Consider the following 26,262-nt stretch of genomic DNA (forward strand, 5'->3'; position numbering starts at 1 on the left):
CAGCAAGAAGCAGAAACACTGTAGGCAGAAGCTGGCACTAAATTTAGGTCAATGCATATTTCAAAATACAAAGAGTATTGATTAAACTCAAACAAGTAGAACTATGAATCCTAGATTAGTGCCGCCTTCCATCTGTGGTCTTTCTACAGAACATTATGACTCTGAAGCAGAGAGGAGGGGCCTGAACATGAGCTCGTCTGTCAGCAGGGCACAGAGGGAGGAGCAGTCAGCTCACTTTCAGGTCTCAGACCAGGCCTGGTCCATAATTGCTAGAAGAGAAGCAAAGATGATGATATGACCCAGAGTTGAAAACACTATCATTTTTCTCACTGCTATCTCAAGGTTGGATGGGTCTAAGAAATTCCAAATAATTTGGATCATAGGTCTTGCGAGTGGATTTGGGGTGCTGTGAGGGGTTGGACTATGATAGGCATTTGATGACTATCCTGGGGAAAATGAGATGTTAAGAAGTAGCCTGAGGCACAAACGATGGCACCGACCTGTGATCCTTGCACTTGGGAGGCACAGGCAGAAGATTATGAGTTAGGGGCCAGAAGACTGCACAGTTAACTCTAGGCTTTCTTGTGCTACCATCTCTGTCTTTGTCTTTGCCTGTCTACACACACAAACATAGGCATACACAAACACATAATACACATTACACACAAGCACACACATATACACAAACACACACATATACCCACACAAACATGCACACACATACATCTCCCATCTATGCACAAAAAACTTTAATGTGATATTTGAAACAAAATTTGAGTTTCTAAAACTTGATCTTTTAGAAACAAAAGGACTACATAATTCCTTCTGCAAGAGGAGACTGTGCTGACTGAATTTTACATCGACACACATGGGAAAAGCATCTTCGTACTTGTCTTTGTTTAAGGTTTTCTTAACATAATGAAGATAAACTGGAAGTTATATGAGGGCTGGTGAAAAACTAAAACAAATAAGTCAAAGAGGAGAATCATCTATACCTGTGGGAACCCAGAGTGACGGAAAAGGACACAGTGGTCATCGTCTGTACTGACGCTTACACCTGAAATGTCCCCTGGGTGATGTCATAAGACCACACAGCAGCATAGATCCAGCAGTGTTACTGTTCTGATGAGGAGAGCAAAACAACAGAACCGAGGCCTCAATGTTGTGCACTTAGGCATCTGGCTTTAACTATAATTTTTTTTACAGACTACAGCCAATGACTTCCCCTGAGTAAGAGAAGTATAGGAAAGAGGGTAAAGAGGGAGAATGTCTTATTGTATTTTCTTGCTCCTGAACCAAGGCTGACCCCTTTATGTGAACTTTGTATGAATTTATATATCAACATACACATCAATTCTGAGGCAGACACCAATTTCAAAAATATTAGAGAATAAGGCTGGAGAGATGGCTCAGTTGTTAGGAACACTTGAGATTAGCTCCCCTTGCCCATTTCTGGGCAGCTCACAACCACCTGTAACTCCAGCACGAGGGGGATCTTATGCCCTCTTCTGGCCTATGGGGGCACACACCACACACATACACACATAAAAAATAGATGAAATAAATCTTTAAAAACATTAATGAGTACAATGTTATGACGCACAACCAAAGGGAATGATGGCGAGAAGTACAGCTACCCGAGCACGTTGTGGGGACAGCTGCAGCCAGGCTCCATTGCCAGCCTGGCAAAGAATCTTTGACGGATTCAGTGTTGTTTCCACCCAACACTGTGGTCCTCCGGCTATGATTGTGAGACATAACCTCTGAGGTTCACGTCGGTGGATTTTGTTGTCACTCATAGAATGTAACATTCACAGAGGACCACAGGGATACAAGCTGGTGTGATTTGTCTAAGAGATCACATGGTTAAGGCTAATGAGATGACTCAAAGATGAAAGGGCAAGCTCATCAAACCTGGTGACCTGAGTCCTATTCCTGGAATCCCCATGAAGGGAGAGAACAAACTCTACGATGTTGTCCTCTGGCCCCCACACATGGACAATGGCATGACCCTCCCCTCAGACATCACACACAATGATGATGATGACGATGAAGAGGAAGAAGAACACATTTTTCCACACTCTGAGCTAGCATTTTGAAAATAGCATTGGTGTCGGGAGTCCTTCTGTTTATGTGTTGCTTATATTGGTTAATAAATAAATCTGTTTTGGCCAGTGGTTTAGCAGAATAGAGTAAGGCGGGAGTTCCAAGCAGATAGAGGAGGAAAGAAGGTGGAGTCAGTGATGCCATGTACTCTTCCACAGAAATCAGACACACCAGTACCTTGCTGGTGATCCATAGCCACGTGGCAATACACAGATTAATATAAATGTGTAGTAATAGGAGCGGTGGGCTACGTTCCTGGCGCCTGGCAGCCTGCATGGCTAGCTTTATCCGAAATAATTACACAGAAACTGTATTCTTTTAAACACTGCTTGGCCTATTAGTTTTAGCCTCTTACTGACTAACTCTCACATCTTGCTTTAACCCACTTTTAATAATGTGTGTATCCCACGAGGTGGCCTACCAGGGAAGATCTTAACCTGTGTCTGTGTTGGGTGGGAGAATCATGGCGACTTCCTGACTCGGTTTCTTTCTCCCTGCATTCTGTTCTGTCTACTCCGCCTATCTAAGCTGATGTCCTATCAAAAGGGCCAAGGCAGTTTCTTTATTTAACCAATGAAATTAACACAAAACAGAAGACTCTCCCCCATCAGAAATGGATAAATTTAAGATATAAAAGTTAGCCAGAAATATGCTTAAGCTATTGGCCAAACAGTATTGCAAATAATATAGTTTCTGTGTGATTATTTTGGGAATCTGGGCATCTGGAAAACAAACAAGCAGCCTCCACCAAAATGGCATCATATTTTAAAAGTATAATGTACTAGAATTATGTTTTAGCTGATAAATGTGGTGATATATTTTGTTTATGCTATAACAAATAAAGCTTGCTTAAAGATCAGAGTACAGAGCTAAGCCACTTGTTAGCCATAGAGGCCGGGCAGTAGTGGCGTACACCTTTAATTTCAGCACAAGGCCACTGTGGGCTCAACAAGATTGAATCTGTCTAAAAGAGAAACAGAGCTCACACAAAGGTGATTCCAGCACTTGGGATCCCATGCCTTTAATTTCAGCACTAGGGGGGTGGAGACAGGAGTGATATGGCTAGGGAGAGAGAGGAATATAAGGTGCGAGGAGACAGGAACTCAGTGCAGTATGAGAAACTGTTTGAGGATGCAGTATGAGGATTAGTAGAGATAGGATAGCCTCTTGGTCTCAGCATTGGTAGCAGTAAGAACTCTAGATCCTGATCACTCTGCTTCTCTGATCTTTAGGCAAGCTTTATTTGCTACAGTGTAAACAAAATATCACCACAGATACATTTTTTCCTGTGGACTTTATTCATTAATTAACTAGCTACATAATATCAAAAGAAGAGTGATTGAATACACCAGAGAATAATCTTCAGTGGTGTGTACCATTTATTTTCACTCCACTGCTTTGTTATTTCTATAGAATTCTGCTAATCCCTTATAGATGTGAACTGTATCATAAAATTCTTACTCCACTACCCTGTACAATTATTTATACATCAGGAAAGTAAAATAGCAGACAGATACTTCAGTAGATACAAAGGCTTTCTTCCTTCAAGCTGAAGAATGAATAGCTTCCTCTGTGTTGTCGTTATTAGATGGGTTGGTATAGCTCCTGGGCATGAAGAATATGGCAGGAGATATATGATAATATGTACAGTGAGTTCTTCATGCTTCCCAACAAATCATGTTGTTTTCTTCTAGATGAAAGCCTCAATAATTTGCCTCTGAAATAATCTTATTTCTTTTGGATGTATAAACAAGTCATTCTGTTATTTTGAAAGTATAAATAACCCTAATCTTATTTCCTCAAATATATCATTAGAGACAAAAAGAGAATATACAAACTAAGGGTCATCATTTAAAAACCTTAAAGACGTGTTTGGAAATAAAATATGATCCAAGAATTTGTCAGGTGCCATTAATAGAACTAACCAAAGAGTTATTATTCTGACCTTTGAATATTTTGTGGGAAATAAAGTTTAAAATTTCCACTAACCCCATTTTTGTTCATCTGGCTGTGTTTTGGGAGCCTAGTGACCTCCTCAAAATATTTTAAAACCATGGCAAGAAATCAAAGCACGTATCTTTAAGAAAATATCTTAGGAAATCTCGAGATAAAAGATAAACTCAACTATGTTTCTATAAGGATTCCTCATCATAGCTCATCATAAATGTACAAGTCAAACTATAGTTGGCATTTTCTTGAAAAGCATATTTTAAAGAGATATTTCAGACTCAAGTATGTGATTTAGTCTTACCATTTAGGCAAATTTATCCAAGTAAGCCTCATACTACTTTGTTTTCCCACAAGAAGCAGAAGGGGGTGGATGGTAGATACTGCGACATTCTTGACCTCATCCTAACAATAACGATTCATTTTTTAAAAATGCTTGTTTTTGTGTAAGTGGGACCCATCTCTGCTTCTTTTGTATCTGTCAACTCTGTTTATGTAACTGTCCTAATTTATGATTCCAGGGAAAATATGCCTCTACATCAACAATAATTTTTCAGTACCAGAAATAATACGTTTCCTTCATACAATGATATTTTTAAGCCTAATTAATTAAAAAACACTCCAAATATTAGTGGATAGTTACAATTTGTTGATGCATGACAGTGGAGGCAGAGAGAACTTCAAGTTGTATTATTGCAATAAGTCAACCAGATATCCCCCAAACTTCTAGATAGGAGCTCTGTGAACTCTTAAGGATAAGGCATTCCCCATGAAAATAAAGCTAACAGTGTGTGAGGAGGAGAGGCAGATGTGTTCTCTGAATGAATTGCATTGGGGAACAACATCCAAATATGGCCCCAAAATCTCTCAAAAAAAAAAAAGTTGTGTGACGCAAAAGAGAGTCTTAGCAGATTAGATGGCTAACATTTTAATTTGTTCTAGATGCATTCATGGGGGAAATCATTTTACTGTGATTTGTACAGAGGTTTTTACTGCATAGCAGAATGACTTTAGTCAAGATTTGCCTTCTATCGGAGCAGAAGAGAATAATTATAATCTTCTTATCACAAAGAATTAAGTACTTGAAATTATACTTATGGTCAATATCCTAATTTGGTCATTGTACAATGCAAAGCTGTATTAAAAGGCAACACTATATTTTTTACAATGCTGCAATTATTATATTTCAGTTAAAATGAGATGTTTGAAGGCAGCTTATTGTACAGAGCTGAGAGAGGCATTAATGAAGAGAAGTCAAGGGAGAACCCTGCCTTGTGAGACCTGAATGTGAACACATACATGAAGATATGTTCCCCATTCCCCTTCTTGATTAATTCAGGACATTATGCTTTTGACCCTTGGTTCTTTTCATTTTAAAATCATTCAGGTAGGCCCACCACTTTCCTGCTTTTGATTCACAGAATCTGTTAGTGAGTAGAGAAAGCTGAGAGAGCCAGGAAGACAGGACAAGTGAGAGGAAGGGTCATGGTCTGGGGCTCAGGGAAGCAGTTTTGAAGGTTTAGTTAGATAGGCTTTGTAAAATTAGAATAAGACATTTAGACGTTGGGATTGAGAATTCTTAAAACATATTGCCGTCAACCATGAACTGGAACACATGTTACACACTTCAAGACTTCACTGCATAAAAACAAGCTCCAGCTCCTGGGCTTCTCTGAAGCAGCCCATAGATGATGAGTTCCCAGCGGTCTGTTTTCACACAAGTGACATCATGAGCTTCCATTTTATTTCCAGGTCTTCCATTTAAGGACATTCCCTCAGGACCAGATTCTGAGTTCTCTTGATCCTGATAGCCATGGTTTAGAGGAAGTGGTTTTGAAATGTGTCAAAATCTTTGTTTTTATGAGAATATGATGTTAACTCTTCCCATATTTTTATTTTAAAATTATTTGAAGATTAGAAATGATATTTGAGTCACTATTAGAAACAGTAGAATCTCCACCTTGTTTATTCTCATTTTCATTTCCAATGTCATTATTAAGAGTTTAATGGTAAGTTTCCATCTTTTTACATTATATTTATTATATGTGTTTTGTTTAGTGTATGTCCATATACCACCATGGCTGTGAGCTATCATGTGGGAACTGGGAATTGAATCTGGGTCCTCTGGAAGACCAGCCGATGTTTTTAACCTCTGAACCATTATATACAAATGATCATGTATTCTTTGGTATCCTTTCTAGTTCCTTGTAACTCAAGACCAGCCCCACAGTGAGCTCACGTCATTTCCATAAGAGTGTTTGCTGAGTTCTGCTGAGTGATCCATGATCTACACTGCACATTGCTGGCAATCTCCACCATTATATGTGTTAGTCAAGCTTCCTTCTTCATCTCTTTAGCCACATACCTGAGGTAAACAACAGAGGAGGGATGGATTCAGGCTTGTGGTTTCAGAGGGGTCAGTCCAGCATGGAGGGATGAGGGTGGTACGGGAGGTCCTTCTGTCTATATGTTGCTTTATTGGTTAATGAATAAAGAAACTGTCTTGTCCTGTGATAGGGCAAAAGAACAGAGCTAGGTGAGAAAAACTAAAGTGAATGCTGAGAGAAAGGAGGCAGAGTCAGAGAGATGCCATGGAGCCACCAGAGACAGACGCTGGTCACAACTTTAGCTGGTAAGCCACAGCCATGTGGCAATACACAGATTAATAGAAATGGGTTAAATTAATATAAGAGTTAGCCAATAAGAAGCTAAAACTAATGTGCCAAGCAGTAATTTAGTTAATGTAGTTTCTGTGTGATTATTTCAAGTCTAAGCTAGCCGGGTGGCCAGGAACCAACAAGCAGCTCCCTCCTCCTAATGAGGGTGGCAGTACAGCTCACACAATAGCAAACAAGGATGAGAAGGAGATTGTACTTCCTAGATAGCTCTCTCTGTTCCTGCTTTTAACCCATCTGGTGGCCAGCCTATGAGATAGAGACATCCGCTTCTAGGGTCAGATTTTCTCACTTAGTTAATTCTCTCTAAATACTCATCCACAGACATACTAGACCACTATTGCCCTGGTCTATCTATAGGCACTTCTCATTCCAGTCAAGTAGAGAATCAAGAATAAATATCATAAACCTTTTCCTGTTGACTGAGGTTTCTGTACTGCACAGTCCCATAGTTGTTCAGTCCCAAAGAAATACACAGAAGTCTACATTAATCATAAACTGATTGGCCAGGTAGCTCGGGTTTCTTATTAACGATTATAACTTCTATTAGCCCATAATTCTTATCTGTGTTAGCCACGTGGCTTGGTACTGTTTTCGGAAAGGCCATCACATCCTGCTCCCTCTGTGTCTGGGTGATGGCTATAGACTCTTCCTCTTCTAAGCATTCTCCTGTTCTCATCACCCTGCCTGGCTACTGGCCAATCAGCAGTTTATTAAACAAGTAGAAGAAACAAAGCTTTACAGGGTAAAACTATTGTCCCACAACATTCTACTTGAAGTTTGCTTTCCTCTTGGCACAAATGGCCTTTGGGTAAGGAACTGCCCATGCCTCAACTATTGACAGTGTACATGGTATCCAGACTGGATAAGCAGAACACAAAGGACTTCCAAACCTTGCAAAGACAGGGTAAGATGGTTCTAAAAATTTTTCTTCCTCTAAAAATGGTCTGTCAGTGACACTAGGCCTTAGCCAAACTTGGTTGCTACAATGTTGCAAATGAGACTTTGGGTGATAGCTCAGGTAGACAATTGTCTCTGTAATACACTGCTTGACTCAAGTAATATATATTATGTCCCTTCTCAGGCCTTTGATGGGGTTGAAGATTAGATAGTCATAGTCATCTTCTTATGATTTAGGCAAGCCTATTTTCCCTATTTCTGATGAAAGACTTAGACCCTTTGGAATAAAATGTTTATTAAAATATTTATTATGTGTTCCTTGTTTAATATTGTTTATGTTGGGTATAATTTTATACTTGATATTTTTTCTTATTGTATATAGTTTGGTATTGTGTTTGGATGGCTCTTGTGTAGACAAAAGGGGAAGGTGATGGGGAAGCTTTGTCAACCAATTATCTTTAAGAGGTGGAACCAAGTTAAAGCTTTGCCTTTTGGGACCAGAGAAAAACAGGTGTGGGGCACGGGTATGTTCTCTCTGTGTGGTTCCCTTGTAGCACAGCTGAGCTTGGACTTCTCATTCCTGTTTCATGAGATTACCCCTTATAATAAATAAAAATATAATTGTTTTATCTTTTAGCTAGCCTGGTTATATCCTAAACTGAGTTACTTCACCATTTTTCTATACAACATTAAAGAGTTTCTGGGCTGGTCAAGGTGAGCTCAAATATACCACACCGAGCAACAATTCTATAACATGCTTTGTTTCTGACATATCTGGGGTCCAGTTTAGGTCAACAAGGACATCGTTTTAACGTAGGCACCCAAGGGCCCTAATATGTGCTACTAGAGTCAAAGCACAGAGGATGGTATGCAATGACCTGACAGAAGCATCTAAACTCCTGGGTTGTGTGTAACACTTCCCTTCAGCTGTGCTAAAGACAAATTACTTCAAAGGAGGGAATGTAGTGGTCTTCTGTGCTGGGAGAGGTGAAAGCTGGAAATAGGTGGTGAAAGCAATTCAAAGCACCATTCTCTTCAACGCACATAATTTCTTATCTGGGATCATGTCCTAAATCCTAGTTAGTTATTAGATGCCAATATTTAATTTTCTTTTTAAAAAGACTTTTATTTTTAACTATGTGCACGCGTGTGTCTGTGTGTAGATTTGTACATGTGAGTCTACACTGCTCATGGAGGCCAGAAGAGGCACTGGATCTCCTGGAAATTGAGATTTGGGTGGTTGTGAGCCTTCTGCCATGGGTGCTGGGAATCGAACACAGGGTCCTCTCTATAACCAGCCCTTAAAGGCTGAGCCACCTCAGTCTGAGATGCCAATATTTTATAGCCATGCCTCCTAATTAATGCCTATATAAACATACTAGAGCCCAAGAATCTCTAGCAATGAACCCACTGCTGATAAGACCACCTGCAACAACCCACTGGACCCACCATAGAAACTTCTAGTTCTAGCCGCTACTTACTGGAGATAATTGGCCTCACAAATCAGACTCCTAATTTCTCTACTGTAACAAAGGCTAAGCATACAGCAGGGTTTTTGTCTTGTTTTTATTTGATTTGGTTTGGTTTTTTTTTTTTTCTAGCACTAGATTCTCGGTACGCTGCATAAGCCTGGTACTGGCTCCTCACAGTCTTCAATAACAACGAACACTAACTGATTCATGGTCAAATGCTTTCTTTAGCTATTTTAAAATTTCAATATTTTTCCATCACAGTTGAGAAAGAGCAAAATCATCTGTGAAACAGTCACACCAGACTTGGCTCAAAACAAAGGCTCTGGCTAGAGAGCCTGGAAGAATGCTTATTGGGTATTCCCTAGACTAACATACTTCTCAGCAGGGACAAGAGCATACACTGTAGTCATGGAAAATCTGGGAAACCAAAGTGCTTGAAAATACCGTTTACACTACATCGAGCTGGAGCCCACGCAGGCAACGTAAATCTTTCCCATATGTGACGACTGCTCGCTGCCCAGCTTCCAGTCCTAAAGACACACAACAGCCAGCCAGAGCTCCTTCTTAACTTCTAGCTGCGGCCTGCAGCTGTTGTTATGCCAGCAACTGCAAGGACAGTTCTCTCATAAACTGGAGAGATATTTCATTTTCAGAAGAGCAACACAATGAAAATTTGCATTTCAGGTACAAATTGAAACCATTTTCATATCTCTGGCCAGGTCTAAAATCTAATAAAATTAAATTGCCTTTAAAGTTGTAGCTCCACGAAAACTAGAGTTGGCCACAACATACTGATATCCTAAACGCTCAATGTTCTGACCCAGGATATAGTGACATTCTCCACTCAGTCAAGATTTATGGCATTGGGCTGGAGAAATGGCTCAGAGGTTAAGAGCACTGCCTGTTATTCCAAAGGCCCTGAATTCAATTCCCAGCAACCACATGGTGGCTCACAACCATCTGTAATGGGGTCTGGTGCCCTCTTCTGTCCTGCAGGCATACACACAGAAAGAATATTGTATACATAATAAATAAATAAATATTTAAAAAAAGATCTATGGCATTAGAGTCATTTGTGCTGTCTCATACAGGACATGAGGCTTCCTAAGAGGGGCAAGGCAGCCAGGGAATTACCACATTTCCCAAGGCATTTGGTTGACTTTAAGCAGGGTTTCTCACAGCATTGTTCGTATGCCACCCAAAGCCTTTGCTACAATGCACATCCCAGAGTCCCCTCCAGATGAGCTGGACCAGATGCTTCAAGAATGGGCAGGGGAAATCTTCATTTTAAGCTGTTTGGGTTAATTTTATATCGAATAAGTACACACAGATTTATTGAGGATAGTGGGAAAGGATATGTAAAACTAGGACTTTGGAAAACAAGCCAGAAACACAGGTGATGAGTCAATAAATAGTCCTACTTGGGCACTAAAGTGGGGTGTGTACCAATATGGTGGCTGTGAGGAAAAAGCAAACTGGGGGTGTGTAGGCCCATATTTTGGTATGGCACAAGAGCCATTAGCCCGGTCTGAGCTGATCACGTAACTCTGCAGACAAACTGTCTCTGCCTAACAATAGCCAGGATGTGCTGCTCCTAGTTTCTTTTGTTAGAATGTAGATTACCTGAGAAGAGATGTTGGCTAAAGCTGATGATTTAAGAGTTTAGAGGTTCGGTGCTTCCTCCTTTTGTAACTAAGGATGTCTTATAGAGATGCTAATTCATGGCCTACCTGACTGCTAGATGTGGACATGGGGACGTGACTTGAGCCCAGGCACCTGGTTGCCTAGGAGACAGCCTAATGTGTTTTTCCCGCTCAATTCAGGGGATATATAAGATGTTTGGAGAATAAAGAGAGATCTGGCTTTTTCCATGATGACCGTGTAAGCTGTGTCAGTTTTATTCCTCGTGACTCCGTTCCAGCCGGGTTAGGAAATCTGTGTTGGACCCACATGGGCTCCGACAGGGGTGAACCTGGCTTTCTCAAGGGAATTCTTCCATACCCCTACCTAGCTTTACCTCTCAGAGTGGGCCCTAGTTCTCTGAGAATGCAGCGAGTAACTGGCACTCACTGCCCACCTAGTGGCTTCGGTAGCCTGCCCCAGACCCCACAAGGACAAACTATGGTATGCTGGCAGCACGCTCAGCTTTGCTTCCCTATCTAGCTTCACTTGAATTCAGACTTCACCCTGGGCTCTGTAGGGTTAATTAACTTCCAGTTCTATTGTAAGTCGAAGCTTTGCTTCTTAGAGATTTAGTTCTTTTCGGTTTCCAATGTTCAGTTATTGATGAGTGCATGTCTCACTCTTAAGCAAAGTAAAAAGGCAAACAAAGCACCATCACAACAACAATGAAACCAGTCCTGCTCCTAACCCCACCTGTCTATTGACTGGCTTTATGGGGCCAGGCTTATTTAGAAACCCCTTTCTTAGCCTGCTGTTGAATTCCAGGATAGACTCATGTTATAAAGCAACAATTGTGTAGAACGATTGGGTAAAAATAAAAAATAGCTTTTTTTGGTGAGTATTCCTTAAGATAACACCAATAAGGCATTGATGTCTTGAGGAATCATACTTTAGATGAAATGGAAAGGAAACCCAGAAACCCTTCTGAGTTGTCTAAAATGAAGGCTGTCCTGTGGGGTCAATCTCTTTATCCCTTCATCTCACTTGGACTTTACACACAGAATTTTACATTTGGTCTGTTAAGCTTGGAAATCCCTGTCATGCCGAAGAATAGCAAGTATACTTTGCACTTTAAGCTGTTATTTCAACACCCTAATTTTCTATGTAATACAGACTACTAAAAGTAGCATGTTTAAGTTGAAATACTGACATGCTGAAAAATGAACGTTGGCTCTATAAAGCCAAGTATGTATGTTCTTATTCTTTTTTATATCCACAGGCTGAAACTCAATCTAGAAATTCCTTTTAATTGAGCATTGTCTGGTATCAGGAACATAGATTCCTCTTTCTACATCCTGAGACAGGGAAGGTGCCAAGGTATTCAGCCTTGGAACACATGGGTATCTCTGGAATTCATCCCACAGACCTGAGACCTTTCCTTTAGCTTCCAAAGTCTGGACACCTGCAAGTTTAGCTTGGCCTTTTCCTATTCTACTTGAGGCTGCCCACAGGGCAAGGAGTAACCTGGAGAGTATTCTGAACATGTCTGCTGTGATGCTTATTTCTAGTAGTTTTTTAGCATAAAAGCATTAAAATTTGATTTAAGGTTTTCAGCCTCCATGTCTTCTATATAGAAAGTGGTTCACGTTTTCCTCTGATGTTAGATCAGACACTCAGCTCTGTGTTTCCACTTCTGTCTCCCGTGAATCCAATAGGCAGAACGTAGCAGGACATGAGTTTTATTTAGCATTCCACTGTCTTCAAGTGTGTGGTATGTCTTCATCTCCCCCTGATTTTCCCCTGTGTCTCATATACCACGTGTTTGTGGGGTGATAGAAAATCATGTGCTTGTGGAGATGTAGGAAAAAACTCTTTTTATTGTTGTTGTTGTTGTTATTGTAAGTTAAACTTTGAATACAAAACTTTTTTGAAAGGAGGTTGACTTTTTGAAACTCAAAGGATACAAACAAAAATATCTCAAACTCCAAGCTGTTATTACAGAGATATATAAAATTCCTTTCCGAATTATCCTTTTTATGGAGAAATCCTTGTCATAAAAAAAATGAGATGTGAGCAAAGCCAATGGAATGGATTTGGTCATATATTAACATTTCAAATAGTTATTGAGGATTGATGATGGGTCGGTTATCATGTAATGGGACAGAAATCGTGATGGTAGGAAGGACTCCAAAGCAGGTACTCTTAATGAAACACTGAAATGATTGCTACTTTAGTGAGAAACTGGAATCAGTAAGAAACATATATATATAAAACAAGACACCGAGCCACCCTGCTACTCATTCTTGTATAAATATACATCAGATAGGATACACACCTGTTTGTGCCAGCCACACTAGAACAATATTGAATCTCAGTTTTTAAGATTTACTTTTTAGGTACCACCCTACCCACTGGTCATCAAAGACTTAAAATAGACCTGATAATTCTCCCAGAATTTATGGTCCAGCTGAACAAGGACGATGGAGCAGACAGTAAGCCCTGACCCAAAGGAATGTCTCAGCAGAGCTCTAGAGGAGAGAAGGGGACAAGCAGGGCTGGGGACAGTAGCTCAGAAGTAACAATTTCTAGGACGACAAGATCTAGGAATGGTCTACTCTGAAAAAAAAAACAAATAAAATAAAAACTCAAACCAAAACAAACAAAAATGGAGTAGCATCTGTGTGTGGTAAATGCCATGGAAGATGAGGAGGTGGAGACCATATCTTTAGGTGAGGAAGAAGGCAGAGACAGGGACAGACCTTCTTGAAGATGGGGAAACATTCACTATGGACTCATAGCAAGTACTTTATCCTTAGCTACTTTCCCTGTATCTTTTGTGGGTGTTTATGTTCATAAAAACATAGACCTTCCATAACATAATACTGATATTATTGAAATATACAAGTGAATCTCTAGCATGGTTTACATTATTCCCAAGAACCCTATAATACATTAGAGGGTTTACCTTGCAGTGAAACATACTTCATTATGTTATGCACATCATGAGTCCCCATTCCGGACCCTCAATAAGTTTAAAATCCAGCAAACAGGGCATAAATGCCTCCTATTCCAACCATGGCTTCGCACATTCTATTCTGCATGTCCCCAGCACTGAAAGATGGGTGAGAAAGAAAAAATAATTCCCTGCTTTATTTCCCTGTTGTGAATTTAGGACTGTAAATTAATATTCCAAAACTTGATAGTATGAGTACAAAATCCTTATAGCAGAAAACCATTTCAAATGTATGTGTCCATTTAGAGTTCAGTTGTACTAGTTTGAATTGTTTCGAGCAGTGGAAATAAATGGAAACTTAGTTCTTATGCTTTTAAGACCCCTACCCCACTTCCCTACCATGATTATGCAGCTTGATGTGATAATAATCAACAAACTGATTAATGAAATAGACTAGAATGCAGAATTCTAATGCTCTGAAAAATATAACTGTAGTGAAGTGATCTCCAGGAGGAAGCTCTAGAAAAGGCATTCACAATAGCCTCCAGGAAACAGAGACTGGGTACAAGGACACAATGTCATCCTCCAGGCAACACAGACTGGGTACAAGGAGACATGACCATTCTCTCTACCTATAGATCACTTCAGAAAAACTTAACTACCTCGAGACTCTAGGACAAAAGTATAATGAGGGGCTTAAGCTGTTGTGGGACATTGTTCACTGTGAGAAGATGTGTCATTGTGTTGCGGGAGGTCCTTCCGCTCTTCCAGCCAATAGCCCCTGAGATACCAGCCCATTGGGGCATGGTCTCTCTCCCTTTAAAAAAGTGGCCACTTCCCTCCTCACACTCTCTTACTTCCTGCTCCACTTCTGGCTACTAGACTCCCTTCCTGATTGCGCAGAGGGCTGTTGTCTGGGATGGTGATCTGTAAGTTTTTTCCCCTTTAAATAAATAACAATTATATTAATCATAATTCCAAACTAGTGTGGGATTGTTTGTGACTTACACCTTTGCCTTCATCTGGCGCCCAACGTGGGGTGCCACTCTGTTGTGTGGAGTGGCGGGCTGCGTCCCGCCACCTGGATAGCTTTACACCCGAAATAATTACACGGAAACTGTATTCTCTTGAACACTGCCTGGCCCATTAGTTTTAACCTCTTATTGGCTAGCTCTTACATATTGATCTAACTCATTTCTAATATTCTGTGTAGTACCACGAGCTGGCTTACCAGGAAGATCTTAACCTGCATCTGTCTGGAGTGGGAGAATCATGGCGATTCACTGACTCGGCTTCTTTCTCCCAGCATTCTGTTCTGTTTACTCCACCCACCTAAGGGTTGGCCTATCAAATGGGCCTAGGCAGTTTCTTTATTAGTTAACCAATGAAAGCAACAGATAGATACAAGACCCACCTCCATCATCATTGTGGCTGGTTTAATAAAGAGCTGAATGCCCATATCTAGGCAGGAGCTGTAGGAGGGACTTCTGGGCACACAGAGAGAACTCTGGGAGGAAGAAGGTCACCAGCCAGAGACAGGGAGGAAACAGGAGGTGTAAGATAAAAAAAGTAAAAAGTCACAAGCAAAACATATATTACTAAAATGGGTTAATTTAAGTTATAAGAGCTAATGGGATGAGCCTAAGCTGAGGTCTAGTTTTCATAATTAATAAGTCTCTGTCATTTTGGGGAACTGACTGGTGGGACAGAGAAACACTCATTACATTAAGCTCTTACACTGAATTTTACTTTCAACTGATTATGGTATCCTATGGAGTTCTTTTTAAATTATTGTTTGTTTATATAGTGTGTGTGTGTGCGCGCACGTGTGCGTGTGTGTGTGTCCTATATCTCAGGGTGTGCAGGTGAGAGGTCAACTTGGAGAAACCAATTCTGTCTTCCATCATGAAGTAGGTTTCTAGGTTTGGCAGCAAGTGCCTTTTCCTACTGAGGCATCTCACTTACAGTGGATTCTTAAATCCAAATAGTAGAAACAGTCTGCAGATGGGGTCATGTAGTGTCAAACTGCCCAAGCTAGGTTAACTGGCTACTCTGCTTGCTTGTGTTATGATTCTTAGACTGAATCTTGAACAAGAAAGAAAGCTAATGCAAACACTGACTAAAGAATTATTTACTTGTGCTGGTTGTTAGAAAGAGAAATAATTTTACTTTTATTGCTACTCTCCCCTTTGAAGATTTATTCTTTCTTTGTTTTACATGTATGTGTGAAATGTACATACGTGTACAGCATGAATGGCTGTACACCATAGGTGTGCAATGCCCATGGAAGCAAGAAGAGGAAATCAAATCCACTGGAACTGGAGTTACAGATGGTTGTGAGCCACTGTGTGGGTTTTGGGAACTGAATGTAGGCCCTCTGTAAGAGCAACCCCTGCTCTTAACCAAGGAGCCATCTCTCCTGCAGCTGTTCCTTTCCTTGAAAACAATAGCCTGAGATCCATTTTCTCAACATGAATCCTCTTAAGCATGGATGTCTAAGTGAATGGGAGATGCATAGAACACAGGAACAGGTACAGAAGGGCTGGAAATGCAGTAGTCAATTTGTCTACTTTTAGATGAGGAGGCTGAGCCTCAGAAGGACTAGGGTCTTACATATGTCAACTCATGTACATGATCTCAAATAATGAAATTCAACTCAATAGCCTTTGTTCTTGTCTATGTAATAAAAAGTTATTGAAATGTTTTGGTTATATATCTGTCCATTCATCCATCTATCCGTCTGTCCATCTGTCTGTCCATCCATCCATACTTCCATCCATTCACCAACCCATTCACACACCCACACACCCATCCACTCATCCATCCCTCCACCAATCCATCTATCTACCCATCCATCTACCCACCTACTCACCCACCCACTCATCCACCTACCTATCCAACCATCCACCTACCCATCCACCCACTCATCCATCATCTTTGCTTTAAATTGACACACATGTAGTAGATGGTGGAGTGGTGCAGAAAGACTTAGAGAAAGAACAGTGATGAGCCACCAACCTAACAAGAGATAACTAAGTTTCCTGCAAGATGGTGGCCATGGGAATAAAGAGAGAAATGTGTCAAGAACATATATTTTTAAATGCTGTGGTAAGTGCATAGTGGCTCATACCCTTCATTCCAGCACTTGGGGAGCATAGGCAGGTAGGTCACCTTGGAGTTCGAAGCCAGTTTGTCCTGCACAGAGAGGCATTGCAGTCCAGGCAAGCCTACATAGTGAACCCATGTTAACAAAACAAAACAATCTGCAATATTTAATGTCTGCTCTTGAGGGTAAAAGAGGAGCCACAAAGCAAGGGTCAGTTTCAGTGAGGAAAGCTATGGAGAGCGCAGCACTAGTCCCAGGACATCACTTCAGACTTTTAACTTAGTGAGGAAACAGGCCAAGCCCATGCAACGGGGCTGGCGTCCACTGTCCTGCGGAGCAGGCATCCCGATACCAGGAAAGCACACACCAGGGAGAGAAGCCCTTCACAACAATTTACGTAAAGCTTAGGACAGGTTTGCTGGGTAGAAACCTAAGCTGGTGGCACTGAAGCTATGGGACTGTATGAGAAGGCAGAGAAAGGAAAACAAAGATGCCCTGCAGACAAATAGAACCAGGGACACAATACCCCACACTAACAGGCAGAATTACATTAAGGAGCCCGGCAGGGAAAAGCATGAATGGCAAAAAGCAGAAGGTACTGACAAAGAAAAATGCCTGCTGAGACTGGTGGCTGATTAGACCACCCCTGGCAGCCCTCTTTGGGTAATTTTGGTTTTGTGGTAGATGTGCACACTTCAAAGCACGGTGGCATAGAGACAGGTGAGGAAGCACACACAGAATGCAGAAATATTTGTTGGCACAGGGGAGGGAGTATGTGGCTGAGAACGCTGATTGCTATTTTTAGTGTAGCAGAGACCCGAGCATCAATTGTGCACCGAGGAAAAGCAAAGGTGCGAGTAGCGGGGCGCAGTTTGCGAAGCGAGTCTTGGGTCTGTCTTCAAAAGCATTTTTGTTTAAAAGTCCCATAAACACCAGTGGCCCAGGAAATGCCTTAGCAAATATTCATTAGCAAAATGACAGCCATTTCCCAAGTTCCCATAGCCTTCATATATTTATCACTCCTTGTGTGAGAAAGACCTCTGGCATGGAATCTTGACCTCTTCCTTGGAGGGAAGAGAGAACCTTTCCCTCCCCTGGGAACTGTCAGAGAAGAGGGGACACGGCTGACCTCTTCCTCAGACTGAAGCAGATGATGCTATCCTTCCTGTCCCGAGTGAATGCATCCCCTCAGACGGAACTCATGCAAGATGGAGAGGCTAAGAACAGAATAACGCACTGCTTTGTCCTGCCTTCTTCTCCAAAGTGTGTGCAATGGTACAAAGTTTCCCACAATGTTTACAAAAATAAACAAGATGAGAAAAACAAAAATCCAGACAACAAAAATGTCCCCAGTCTACAATTGTGCCTTTGAAATAGTCAACTTCAGATTCCATGATGCTTTTTCTTCATAGAAAATTTAAAATTCCAAGTGAGCTCTGGCTAATAGCAGTTTTATGAGTTTATACCAAAATCTAAAGAAGTGTAGGCAGTGTTTCTTCCCTAACACCCTCAGAATAAACATCAGCATCAAGTATGACTGCTCATCAGGAAACGTTAAGTCTTGTTCCCTGGATTCTAGTTTAGGAGGAGATGGATTCCAGGGCTTGTGGAGAACCCTCCCAGTTAAACTTGATAGGGCCATAGCAGATGCTATCCGTGAGTGCAAACCTGCTTTTGTTTATGGAGAGCAGTCTCTTTCCTTCCCTTCCAGTTCAAAACCTGTCAAATCAACGCCCCCGCCCCAAACACACCTTTATTCACAATGACTTTCACTTTTTAGAAATTTTGCCTTGTGAAAATTGAATTTCAGTGAAAATGAGCCCATGATAGAAAGCCTATCTGCGGTTCATATTTCCAATGCTTAAAGCCTATGCTTCAACTGGGATAATATTTTTCCTTCCAGGGAAGTCTTTCTATTTATCAAACTCAAGTTGGGAGCAGAAGCACACAAAGATTCTGGACAGCTCCAATCACGTGCAGGTCCGAAGTCACATTACACCCAAAGGACTTTCCCCAGGGCATGGCTTGGAACTGAAGATGTTGCCACCAGCGTGGTTCTGAAGGAAGTCATATGACCAAGTAACTGGCAAAGGATTCTGTGGAATGTTTGAACTGATAATGGTCATGCACTCATATAGCCCCTTTGTCGGTCAGTGGCTTTACTAGTTTGTTTATTTGATGTGTGTCGGAGGGTATGGGTATGTGGGTGTATGCATATGAAGACAGATTAATGAAAATGATGATTATCATTCTCAAGACCATTGAGAAACCAGTAACTCAGCTTTGTTCTGGAATACAACACAAAAATGTTGGAAGGTAAAAGGACACATATTGTCATATATTCAACACACATGGTTTGTAAAGATTATTTTATGCCAAGTTTTTGCAGTTTAATACAACTTGAAAATAAGTCAGAATTCCCTTAAGAAACCCAAATCATCGTCCACACAACTAGCCTGGTAGTACCCATTTCTTTCTCCCTACAGTGTGGCCTCCATACAGAAGAACAATGGGCACTAGTGGCACTTTGTGTCTTTAGGCTTCCCCACAAAGTCAGATTATGCTCTGCTCAGCCACGCACGCATGTGAGCAGTGTGCCTGTGAATGAGCTTAAATAAAACTCTTACACTTGATGAATATTACGTCTGTCCCTCAAGATCACTTACTCCCTGATTTCTCAACACATACCTCCAGAAAGTTTATAAAAAGGAAACCAAACAGCACTCTTTTTTTAAATCCAATGCAGGGATGTGTTCTGTGTTCCAGAACAGCCTCCATGGCAACCTCTACTACAAACCACAACTACGAACTTGAGCTTGAGCCAAACATCTCCCGAGCACCCAAAATAGATGTCAGTGTGTCTGTGCCCTTTTTTCAGCAGAGAAACACACTGCCTCTCAGTCCATCCATGCTTTCACAAGCTTGTGGGCTCTGCTTTGTTCTTTAGGTTGGCAATCACAAATAATTAATAATTATGGAAGAGCATCTGAGGTTGTAGGGAGCCGCTAGAGATTACACAAACTGTTTTGCGTGGTAGGAAAATTCATCATTTTTAGATGGACAATGCACATAGAAATAAAAATAAAACCTGAAAAACAATACAGGGATTATGTGAACTTTCAATGGAAGTAACACCCTTGCACACCGTAGGACAAACCCAAGAGGCATCACTGCGTTATTGAAAAAAAGTGATCATGTGTCCCCATGCTAATACCGAATGATCTGGGAAACATCAAATTTCTTTTACTTCCCCCCTAAAGAGACATAGAACCATACGGAAGACTTCAGAGAGGTCAAGATCTGCCAATGGCCGACAGCGCATTTTCACAGGCAAACATGCCAACTTCCCATGTCAAGAGCCCACGTCTCCATTTCCTGTTTCTAGGCTAGCAGCAGATACTTCAAGCTAGCTGGCCAGGTCTGGGGTTAACAGTGGCACTTCAAATGACAGAGGATCTTGGGATCCATTCTGTCAACCTTCTGACCTGGTTGTAGTCTTTCCTTCTTCGGTTTCTGGCAGTCCCTAGAGGAGTCGGTAAGGAGAAACAGTGGTGTGTGCCTTGCTTGGTAGGAAAGTTGCTCCTTCAAGGTGGGTAAGGCTAAACTATTATGAACTTTATCTTATTTTTTGTTAAGAGTTTCACATATCCCAGGCTGACTTCAGACTTACTATATGACTGAGTCTGACCCTGAACTCTTGTCCCTCCTGCTTCCACTGCCTGAGTGCCGGTAGTACAGCCTTTTACCCCAACACCAAACTTACACTGTTCCCTGGAATTTAAAAAGAAATGACAACAAAGAGAAGCAAGAGTTAAAATGACCATTTAAGTAGAGAGGCAAGCTAGTAGTGAAACCTTCATTTAAAGTGTTTTTCTTATTAAATCTTCTAAGTTCTGGGCTGAGGAAGTAACAGCGATGACTGGACCTGCCGCCTCCCACTCCTCTTCTGGGTGGGCTTTGTATTAATCCTACAGTTCAAGTTGAAGATGTATTAGCCCCTCCCCCTCGGCTAAGGAAGTCCGCACATACCTCCTATCCAACACATACAATAGAAGTCAAATATCACACAGGACAAGATTGGACACGGCTGAAGACAGTTTCTGGATAAATTGACAAAGATCATTTGGTTCCTGTAAGTAAAACAAAACAACCCCAGCGGCTCCGAGGCCAGCAGCCACAAAACAGTACAGCTAAACCCCGAGCTCTTTGGAAGATTGCATTTTCTCACAGTAAGGAGGAAAAATAAAAGGAAAAGCGAAGATCAAGTGCCCACCAAACTCTTGTACCCCAAGCAAACGGACCCTGAAGATTTCAGCGAGGAAAAACAGTACCTTATAAGTAATTGGTCTTGTCTAACACAGCTGGTCCCAGAGTCGACTCGTTTAACTGTCTACTGCCTCCAGTTTAAAGTCAATTCTGTTGGCAAGAAAGCACAGAGCTCGTCTGGAAAATATTGTTTGGACATAAACTGTTCCTTTCGAAGCAGTGGTAGCTATATTTAAGTTTCTTGTAGACGGACTATAAACTCTTCCTGTAGCTAATTTTCTTCCTCCTCCTTCCCCAGACTTAGTCAGTGTCCTCCTATCCCATATATTGAAGAAAGAGACAGAGAAACGAAGGGGGGGGGGATATACCTTAAATAATGTAGTATTTGAGCATTTGGAAAAACAGTAGAACACAAAGAAGATGAGAGAATTATAGAAATCTCACAGAAGCCTAGTGCTTTCTCATTCTGATGATCAGGAAAGGGAAGCCCAGAGAAAGCAGAAAGTTTGAGCTGAATGCCGTCAGTCAGGCAGCTCGATTGTTAGTGGCTCCATTAACAGATAAGGTTTCATGACTACCGGTTCAGCGTTTCCACCGCACTGGGCGACTGGGAGGAAATGACCTCTGTATCATTATAAACCGCGTGAAGGCATTGGCAGCGAGCAGGGAGACAATTAGAACGTGGGAACCACTTGCCATCTGTTATCTCAGAGATAACATCTTCCTCACTTCAAAATCCTTAGTATTGAAAGTTCTCCCAGAATTTCAGTTCTCTTTGCATACTTGGGAATTATATTTTTCGGAGAGTTGTATGATTCTGGAGTTGCTCCTATTGAGGGTTGTTCCTACACATTAGCCTCCGCAAAGCCCACTCTAGGAAGAGATCCTCATATGAGTGGGGTTAGGTTTAAACTGTGATATTTCTGTTCAGCATCAGAGAGAAGGACACACACAGTTCTTACGGCACCAGAACTAGAAACATCTTGACTCTGTGTGGTTTCTATGTGTGTGCATGTCTGTATGTGCACAAGGGTACATGCACACGTTATATGACTATGTGTGGAAGCCAGCGGGTAACCCTGGGGGCATACCTCAGTTATTTCTTGAGACAGCATCTCTCCCTGGCTTAGAACTCTTAGACAAGCTTGGGATGGTTCCCCAGTATCCATTCATCTCTGCATCTCCAATGCTGGGGTTACAGACTCAAGCCACAGTGCCAGGATCTTTAAAGAATTTTAAAATCTTCTGTTTACAAGGCAAGGAGTTTACCCATGTTGTCATCATGCCAGCCCAATGGGAGGGTTCTTTCTGCCTGCAGTGCGTCGAGACATTGTTCACCATACATGAACATTTGTTTATTCATTCACTTATTTCTATGTGTGCAGTACACATACATGATTGTGTGGTGTGTTCACACACACAGGAAGGTGTAGGTAACTTGTGTGACCATGAATACAGAAGTCAGAGGGAAGTCTGGTATCTTTCTGTATTGATGGCTCACAGGTTTGTTTGTGTGTGTGTGTGTGTGTATGTTTCTTGTGTGTTGTTTTAAGTCTGTATATCTTGCTGAGCCAAAAGCTCACTGATTGGCTATACTGCTTGGCTAATGAGCTTTAGGAATTTGCCTTTCTTTGCTCCCTGAAGCTCTGGAGTATAACTATATCCTCAAGCACCACCAGGCTTTCATAAGGGTTCTGGGGATTCAGACTTGAATCTCCATGCTTGTTTAATAACAGGTACTTTATCAATTAAACCCATCACTTCAGCCTCATATTTATTTATGGTAATCATTGTTGTGATTTGGTGTGTGTGAGATGCTGGGGATAAATTGCAGGATATCACCATGCTAAGCAAGTACTCTATCACTAGACTACAATCCAGATCCATTTTTTGTTGACAGAGGTTTCTGTCCCACTGGTCCCACAGCCATTGAGTCCCAAAGAAAGCACACAGAGGTCTACGTTAATTAAAAACTGATCTGGCCTATTAGCTCAGGCTTCTTATTACCTCTTACATCTTAAACTATCCCATAATTCTTGTCTGTGTTAGCCACATGGCTCGGTACCTTTTATCAGTGAGGCACTCTCACCTTGCTTCCTCTGCAGCTGGGTGACAACTACAAACTGAACCTTTCCTCTTACCCAAATTCTCATATTCTGGTCACCCCACATATACTTCCTTCCTGGCTACTGGTTTATCAGATTTTAGTTAGTCAGTACAACTGACAAACCTTTACAGTGTACAAGATCATTGTTCCAGAGCATTTTTCAGAGTTATAAATTAAATTATATATATATATACATACGTGTGTATTACATATATATATGTTTACTTGCATGTATTTATTTATTTATATATCTGTTTATTTCACATGCAGTTTTGCCATGCATACCAAAGTCATGGCAATCCTTACCTCAATTTCTGAGCACTGGGATTATCTTGCCCAGATCCATTAGTTTTATTAAGAAACATAGATATGCCAAGCGGTGGTGGCGCACGTCTTTAATCCCAGCATTCGGGAGGCAGAGGCAGGCAGATCTCTGTGAGTTCGAGGCCAGCCTGGTCTACAAGAGCTAGTTCCAGGACAGGAACCAAAAGCTACGGAGAAACCCTGTCTTGAAAATCCAAAAAAAAAAAAAAAGAAAAGAAAAAAGAAAAGAAAAGAAACATAGACATATAACATAATAATTTTATTAGGAGTCTTTCATGTAACATTTTCTAATTAAATATAAAGAAACTATCTTCCTCAGACTGAAGGTATAATATTCTTACAATAATTTTAAACTATGATCTGTAATGTATTAATCAATTAATTTATTTGAAAACTATTTATTGGACATTCACGAAGCTACCACACTCTTTTCATGTAGAATTTTCTTTTTTTTTCTTTCTTTCTTTTTCTTTTTCTTTTTCTTTTTTTTTTTTTTTTTTTTTTTTGGTTTTTTTGAGACAGGGTTTCTCTGTGGTTTTGGAGCCTGTCCTGGAACTAGCTCTTGTATACCAGGCTGGCCTCGAACTCACAGAGCTCTGCCTGCCTCTGCCTCCCGAGTGCTGGGATTAAAGGCGTGCGCCACCACCGCCCGGCCTCATGTAGAATTTTCTATACCAATTCTTAAATTCATTTTTACCCTTCCAATGTCTCTCTCTTTCCACACTAGCGCTGAGTTACACTGACCCTGACAAACCCCTGCCTATTTCAGATAAGCCAGAACACAAAAGGGGCCCGCGTGGAAATCAGTCTCGTCACTGCTCTTTGTTCCGTTTGACTCTGTTCTGAAATCTCACAGCTTCACTATTTGACATCTGAAATTCAAACACGACGGGAACTGGCTGTGGCAGAGCTTGTCTGTGCTCCCAGCATAGGTGACGCCGAGGCAGGAAGACCATGTGTGTGAAGATGTAAAACCGTTTCAAGAAGCGAACAACAACAAGACAGACAGCAAATGCTCAGGTCGCCCAGGAACCATTTTAAAACTGCTACTTGATTTTGGACTGAAACTTATTACATAGATGATGCTAGCCTCAGACTTACAGCTATTCTCCTGCCTCTGCTTCCCAAGCACAGGGATTATCGGTATATGCTACCATGTTTGGCCACATTTACTCATTCCTAAACTCTGAAGCTCACTCTTTGGATTTATAATTTCTGCTTACTTTTAAGTCATCTGTGTTAGATTAGATTAGGGGAGAAAATAATACCCTCTTGAGCAGGTAATTATCAAAGTGCAGTGCAGCAATGACAACTAAATTTGTAGAATCTGTTTTCCAAAGTGAGGAATTGGTGATTATGCAAACAATTCTCCAACCTTGACAAATAAGAGACTGAGATCCAAAACATGAGTCTTGAGGAATCTTGGAAAAATACCCTGCATGGTTTTTAGACACAATGTCAGAATTTCATTTTCCTTTCATAATTTCCAATTATGTCTAATTCAGCTCTGTGAAAAGGTAAAGTTCAGATATTGCCACAGGATGGACGGGTCAAGTGGGGGGCATCCAACGCCTTTATATGTACCAGTTGTGTTCCTTAGTGTTTCTGTATTTCCCGAGCTTGGCTTTTCATGGTGACGTATGTCTGCGAGGAGCAGTTGAAGGAAAAAAAGTGGTGTTCAGACATGGGTGGAGTGAGGCCCAGTGACTCAGGCATTTCACACGGGGAAAGAAAGAAGGTGTGGGGAGAGGCATTGACAGCAAGCCATTTAGAGATGGAGAAGGCTGAGCCATAGATAATAGAATAGATTACACTGAATCCAAGAGCCGGCGGCTCTCAAAATAGGTTAAGTAAGATGGTCAACTAGCAATTTTGGTGACCAGGACAATCAACAGGAAATTGGCCTTCAATCCTACTTTATTATTTATGGCGTGGGAAGAGGACATGTGCTGTTAATATGCAAATTCTATACAACCCAAAATAGTTCAAGGTTTCACAACCATTTTAGAAAACATTTCTGCCTTTCTATTTAGGTCTCTGGCGTGTATTCCAGCTTGACCTGCTTTGCAATGCCCTGGGTCCAGGATCCAAGGGTGACTTGGAGGGAAAGAGACTAACTGTGCTTCAAGGTCTAGACTCATGGGACTAGCTCTGAGGGATGCTTACAGCAGAGGTGAGCCCTGGGAAAGCTGGATTCACGAGTGAGCAGTCTGAACTTGCCACCTCTTCTGCTCCTCTCAGCCTCTGGGTTTATAGGAACAGTAGAAGGAAATGTATGCTCTGCACTTTGAGAGCTCTCGACTGGTGGTAAAGAAGGTGGCCACACAGCAACAGATGCTGGGTCGCTGTCCTAGGCTTCGGGGAGATCTCATGCATGGGGAAATTTTATGCTTAAGGGAGTTCTCATGTATGGAGAGATCTCATTAATGGGGAGATCTCATGCATGGGGGCTTTGCACACTTTAGACTGGTACACAGAACATCTCAAGTCTCAACTTCATCTAATCTAGTGGTTCTCAGCATGTGGGTTGAGACCCTTTAGGGGCTCAAACAACTCTTTCACAGGGGTCACATGTCAGATATCCTGCTCATCAGATATTTACATAACAGTTCATAACAGTAGCAAAATTGCAATTACGAGGCATCAATTAAATCATGTCACAGAAACTCTGTTGAAGAGTTGCAGTCTCAGGAAGGCTGAGAACCTCTGCTTCCTCAACGCCCACTTAAACTTTCTCCAGCTTCTCACAGTCCGTGCTCCCGTCTCAGAACACCGACAGCACT

The 26,262-nt window shown here is 41.3% G+C and overlaps 1 protein-coding gene across 3 annotated transcripts in view; it reads right to left on the reverse strand.

The window, feature by feature from the left end:
- Arhgap24 (Rho GTPase activating protein 24) overlaps positions 1-26,262 on the reverse strand; it is a 398,083-nt gene that overhangs the window by 155,420 nt on the left and 216,401 nt on the right. The window contains exon 1 of one of the 3 annotated variants that reach the window (XM_057772996.1): positions 21,114-21,325. The exons of the other annotated variants lie outside the window; for them this stretch is intronic. The gene's annotated coding sequence lies outside the window, so the exon portion shown is untranslated. Of the gene's footprint in view, positions 1-21,113; positions 21,326-26,262 lie in introns of those variants that run through there. 3 annotated transcript variants of the gene reach the window in all.

Source organism: Chionomys nivalis, chromosome 6, assembly GCF_950005125.1.
Source record: "Chionomys nivalis chromosome 6, mChiNiv1.1, whole genome shotgun sequence".
In the NCBI taxonomy this organism is placed as follows: Eukaryota; Metazoa; Chordata; class Mammalia; order Rodentia; family Cricetidae; genus Chionomys; species Chionomys nivalis.